At 43.2% G+C, this 6,239-nt stretch overlaps 1 pseudogene; it reads right to left on the minus strand.

Annotated features, from left to right (window-relative positions):
* Window positions 1–5,149: 5,149 nt before the first annotated feature.
* LOC124664145 lies at window positions 5,150–5,970 on the minus strand (annotated as a pseudogene).
* Window positions 5,971–6,239: the final 269 nt, after the last annotated feature.

A 6,239-nucleotide genomic window follows, 5' to 3' on the forward strand; every position in this document is an offset into this window, starting at 1 on the left:
AAAGTGTGCCAAACCTAGCTTTCCATGTGTATATGTCCTAAACAAAACTAAACCTATCAAAAAGTATGTTGGTGGAACCTCGCGCGGTGAAATCTAGGGGGTAGACCCCGAGGCACGCAGACCGCCGTTATCGGGGGAACGACCGCCGGGCACCGGAATGCCACCAACACTTGCATGTGGACCTAGGATATGTGTGAAAGTGTGTTGGAAGGTGTGATTCACCAAATGGTGCAAGGCATAGCTCCCATGTGTGAGATTCCTCTCTTTCGGGTGATAACACTTGGAAGATTCCTCGACTTGTAGGTCGAAGTGTCCCGCTGCGGGTATACCGGTGGCTATAGTGTGCCAAAGTGTGCCAAACCTAGCTTTCCATGTGTATATGTCCTAAACAAAACTATACCTATCAAAAAGTATATTTGTGAAACCTCGCGCGGTGAAATCTAGGGGGTAGACCCCCGAGGCACGCGACCGCCGTTATCGGGGGGAACGACCGCCGGGCACCGGAATGCCACCAACACTTGCATGTGGACCTAGGATATGTGTGAAAGTGTGTTGGAAGGTGTGATTCACCAAATGGTGCAAGGCATAGCTCCCATGTGTGAGATTCCTCTCTTTCGGGCGATAACACTTGGAAGATTCCTCGACTTGTAGGTCGAAGTGTCCCGCTGCGGGTATACCGGTGGCTATAGTGTGCCAAAGTGTGCCAAACCTAGCTTTCCATGTGTATATGTCCTAAACAAAACTAAACCTATCAAAAAGTATGTTGGTGGAACCTCGCGCGGTGAAATCTAGGGGGTAGACCCCCGAGGCACGCAGACCGCCGTTATCGGGGGAACGACCGCCGGGGCACCGGAATGCCACCAACACTTGCATGTGGACCTAGGATATGTGTGAAAGTGTGTTGGAAGGTGTGATTCACCAAATGGTGCAAGGCATAGCTCCCATGTGTGAGATTCCTCTCTTTCGGGTGATAACACTTGGAAGATTCCTCGACTTGTAGGCTGAAGTGTCCCGCTGCGGGTATACCGGTGGCTATAGTGTGCCAAAGTGTGCCAAACCTAGCTTTCCATGTGTATATGTCCTAAACAAAACTATACCTATCAAAAAGTATATTTGTGAAACCTCGCGCGGTGAAATCTAGGGGGGTAGACCCCCGAGGCACGTAGACCGCCGTTATCGGGGGAACGACCGCCGGAGCACCGGAATGCCACCAAAACTTTCATGTGGACCTAGAATATGTTTGGAAGTGTCGTGTAAGGTGTAAAGCTGCAAGAAATTGCACCAAATATGTGGGGGCGATAACACTTAGCGTACACCGAACCCCCGTTAATTTGCTCCAAAACCCCGATATGTTGGGGGAGGGGTCGATGAAGATGTAGATTACTTGTTTTATCGGTATACAGATTGTATTAAGTAACACTAACAAATAGTCTACAAAAGTAAAAACTAATTTTACAACAAATATAAGTATTAATATAAATATGAATACTACAAAAGAAGGGAAAGAAATGAAATCGTACTCTGTGCCGTGCAAAAACGCACGGCAAAGGGTTGGCCTACACGGCAAAGCCGTCGTTGCCGTGCATGCATCTTTGCCGTGCGCCTTCGTGGCCTCTTTGCCGTGGGGGGTTACGTTGCCGTGCGCCGTCTGGCTGCTTTACCGTGCGGGGTTGCTTTGCCGAGCGCCGTGCTGGCTCTTTGCCGTGCGCTGCTGGTTTGCCGTGCGTCGCCCCGGAGCCACACGGCAAAGAATTCATTGCCGTGCGCGAGTCGCACGGTAAAGAACTTCCGCACGGCAAAGGGCACTGGAAGCACACGGCAAAGACCCGTGCACGGCACTGAGCTTTTTTCCTGTAGTGGCGCCGCCCAACCCGACAAGGCCAACAACAAATATCTGCCATTAGCTTCAGCTATATGACAGGACCCTGGTTGACCAAAAGGAGCATACACGTGTGAGAAAAAGAAACATCGCAAAAATACTTGTTTCAGTATAGCTATTGAAATATTCGACAAGGCACCATTACAAATTTCATTCACTAACCATGGCATAGAAGATTGACTCATAACTCTTGCAACCTGGCAACCATATGTAGTGCTTATTTCAAATCTACAAAGTCAAGTCCGTAAACATTTTTCTAGAAGTCAACATTCTCTAGAAAAATTAAGAAAATAAGATTCATTACTCAAAACTATATCCAGAGTTTTGATTATGCAAGGCCCCATGATACTTCAAAACTGAACAACAATTTAGGTTCTATCCTAGAAACACATAAGAACCCTCTTGCCATTACACATGAACACCACATGAGAACTATGCGGTAGTTTGTCTGATCATTCAGGTATTAGACAATGAACAAAGGCACCATGGGAATCCTATAATGAACCTGAAGATGAGCTTTAATATAGTAGGAAGATGTATTCTATAACTGCAACTTCAAGAAATAAAAAGATAGTAGAAAGGTAGCTAGCTTATATGCTATACACATTAATTGATAGGCTACATGCATGCATGGATTAGCAACACTGTTGCCTAATTAATTAACTCATTAAAATAACTTAGCTCCATGAAGTGCTACCAGCCACATGATACACAAACCCTCCTAAATAACTAGTGCTACCGCTGCAGATTTAGCCCGCACTAAGTAAATAGAATGGTCATCATATAGTTTCTAGTAAGAACACAATATGATCGAGAATTCGAAACATGTAAAATATGCTATGGCATGGTTCGTTCACACATCAATACCACCAAAACACCGGCACTAGTTACATTTCAAAACTATGAATGCCCCATATTTTCCAAAAATTAAACCAGACATTTAGTTCCTTCTCTTGCAGAGTCAAAAGCAAAAAAGGTTGAGAAACCGACTGGGCATATGACAAAGAAAATGGCAGCCACAAAACAAAAAATTGTGATTAAGTAGCCAAGGAAGTATTATGCTTAAAATAACAAGATTGACATCTTCACGGAACATTATAATCCCAATTGTTCTTACCCTAGTTATTAACTAGAACAAGAAAAATGTCAAATAATGGAGCTATTCTCCCTAAACAAGACATGATCAAGATCACAAGGTACTAACCAGTAGCATTCAGAACCATACAATAGAAAGTTGAGGCTAGTAACACAAAATTATCGAGTCCATTGGCTTAGCAAAAGTACTTGCACCAGGATCTCAAATAACCAAGCCTAGATAGCAAACTCATAGCAACAGATTCGATAAAACTAGATGGCATAATAGGCCAGAGTATAACATGGCCACGGAGAGTGCATGTGAGACATGATCAAAGGTGTGAACAAGGAACTCAACATAGAGGTTGTAACGGAGGTCAAGCCGCGTCGACCTCGATGCTTAGCCGCACCACATATGATGGGGATATGCCTAAGGGGGTCCACAAATGGTCTCACTCGCCGTAGGAGAGAAGGCCCAGGAAGGGGTCCAGTCGGCAAGGGTGACTGGGCCTAAAACCCTGAGCGACTGGGCTTAAACCCTGGAGGATGGCGACTGGCCCGGAGGCCCAGGCGACTGAAGTTGTAGATTACTTGGGCGCGGGATAAAGGATCCCAGCCTTATAGCGATCGTTAGGATACGATCTTATCTCCATGTAACCCTAGATCGGGGGTGCCTATATAAACCCACAGGCTAAACCCTAGAAAGGATCCGCACTCAATCTCCTCATCTCCATACCTCTTGGTCTTCCGGCCAACTGAGCCACTTCATTGTAAAACTCCACTGAGTAATAGCTGGACGTAGGCCTTTTACTCTCCAGAGGGGCTGAACCTGGGTAAAACCCCGTGTCATGTGCACATGGCTACGCCACCTTGCCCCCGCATCAACGAAGTGCTGCACCCACCTGCCGTGGTCATATACACGTCAGCATAAGCCTGCACCATACCAAGTGGAATCTGCATATAACAGAAACAACATCGAGATAAAGTAACTCATAGTAGAAGGACATTGTTTTGCATAAAATGTATAATTAACGAGAATTATCATGCAGTTCACTTTAACAACATATTAATAAATTTTAGTTTCCTCAACAAATAGTAGTTCATCTACTCCATTTACAAACAGGGTAGTAAACAAAAAAATTATAGAAGTGCTCCATCATTCATGTGAAACTATCATCTATATATGTCCACAAATTTTACAGATGTCGTAGTTACAAACTGGAATTTTAGAGCATTCTCCGAGAAAAATAATCTCTAAGAGAAAAACTTCCCCCACAAAATTGGTAGAAAGCTGAGATAATTCGGCCCAAACAGAAAACAAATCCTCTAGGGAAAATAGAAAACTCAAAGGTCATACAAACAACCACATAATTACCTAAAATTAAGAAAATGATGAAGTCTAAGTGACAAATAGAAATATCTCCAAAAAAACACATAAAGAGTATGTAATGAAAAAATCACTAAGCACACTAAGCATTTATCTAAGGAAGGCCCAACAGAAAATAAACAGTGATAATGTGAATTAATTAATACAATGAGATGAAGCATGATTAGATTTTATGCAGGCTGTCGCATAGCATATGCCAATTGATACTAACATCAATCAGTAAAGAACAGTGCATACAGGTTAAATAGTAAACTACTCGTCCGGGCTTATTTTAAATCATATATGGACTGGTGTTAAAGTTCTTGCGACGGACAAACAACAAGACATTTTCTTTTCAGCAAGAGCACGGCAAAGAACACCTACACTCTTCCTCAGTCAATCTCCAACCCAAGTACATTAATTACTATGATAGTTATAGGAATTAAAAGGCCTGCAGAAGAGACCCTACGTGGCTCTCAATTTCATCCTGTATCAATGAGGAAATGATCCTGGTTGATATGTGGGCATGCATGAGACATTCTTTGGTCAGGACTTGTCATCCTTGTTGTCATCGTTGTCGCTAGGCGCTTGCTTGGGAGGCTACATCTGAAACCCGTAAGGTGCAAGTGTGTTATGCACAGGCTCACGCCAACGCCTCTTAGAGAAACAACAAGGACCTGCTACTTACAAGGCTCGAGTCGAGGAAGAGCATTATGATGGTTATGTCATTGTAGAAGTGACGATGAACGCCTCGAACGATCTTCTTGAGAGCAGAATACCTTATCTCTCTTTTATTAGCTGCTCCAAGTAAAGCTGATTTTATGAGCCTCCTAGCGCTTCCCTGGCAAATCAAATACAGATGTGAAGCATTAAGAGTATGTAGTTAGGACCAAGGGCTAAGAGATAGCAAGGTTTAAATCTTTTTGATGCTAAGATTCCAATGTAAGGGTGCTTAATTACATTTCTTCTCAAACTCAATGCTTACATTATGCTCTACGGACAGTTGGACAACCAATAATTCTCGAGTGGTTTTAACATGTTTTCCTAACACGTCTCAAGAATCCCAACTTTGGCAACATAAAGCATGCCACAACAAATTACACCAACTAGATAGGATGAGCCAACAGTCGCTATATGAGGCTTGATAGGCCATTGCTTGGTGACAATAGAGAAGAATCCATCTTTCTGTAGCTTCATATGCTTTTTTCAGCACATCAGAAGACATTGTGTTTTGCTACCCTGCAATACAGTCACACAAGCGAAATACAACATTGTGAACATAGCACCAAAGGAACGGACATAATACTAATGCATATTGATCGTAGGTTAGAATTTACTTTTCAGATGGTTGAAGAGGTTATCGCTGATGTAGCAAGCTGTATCTGGTCCACCGTGCCATCGTAAACCCGACTAAAGTGACGTACAAAGCCAGAGTCTAGAAAGCTCAATGGGCCCGACTCAATATGACACTAGTCCACAAGTTATGGGCCTGGACAACAGCCATGGAGATGTACCCGTTTAAATGCTTCCCAGTGTCCTTGTATCATAGAAGTCCTTCCTACCAACTGATAGCATCAGAGCCTGTCCAGTTGGATGATGGTCTCCAAAACTCCTGCATGAACTTAATCAATGTCACTATCTCATCCCTCATCAATCATATCCCACCCATGTCCGCCTCCAAGCTCGCTTCATCAAATCTCCAGGAAAATTGCAGTTTCACTTATCAGTGCACCAACATAATCTTGCCTTTCTACTGGAAAGAAAAAAAAAATCATGTGTAAGTATATGAATTCCAAGGAATTTCTCATTAACACTACTGTTAAGTTCATCGCTTTCAGGCAGTTTGGGAACACACTTTTAACATTTTTTTATCTTACATTATTTTCTTCCATACAAGTGCGCGCCCGATGCATTCGTGGA

Source organism: Lolium rigidum, chromosome 1 (assembly GCF_022539505.1).
Source record: "Lolium rigidum isolate FL_2022 chromosome 1, APGP_CSIRO_Lrig_0.1, whole genome shotgun sequence".
NCBI classification, from domain to species: Eukaryota; Viridiplantae; Streptophyta; class Magnoliopsida; order Poales; family Poaceae; genus Lolium; species Lolium rigidum.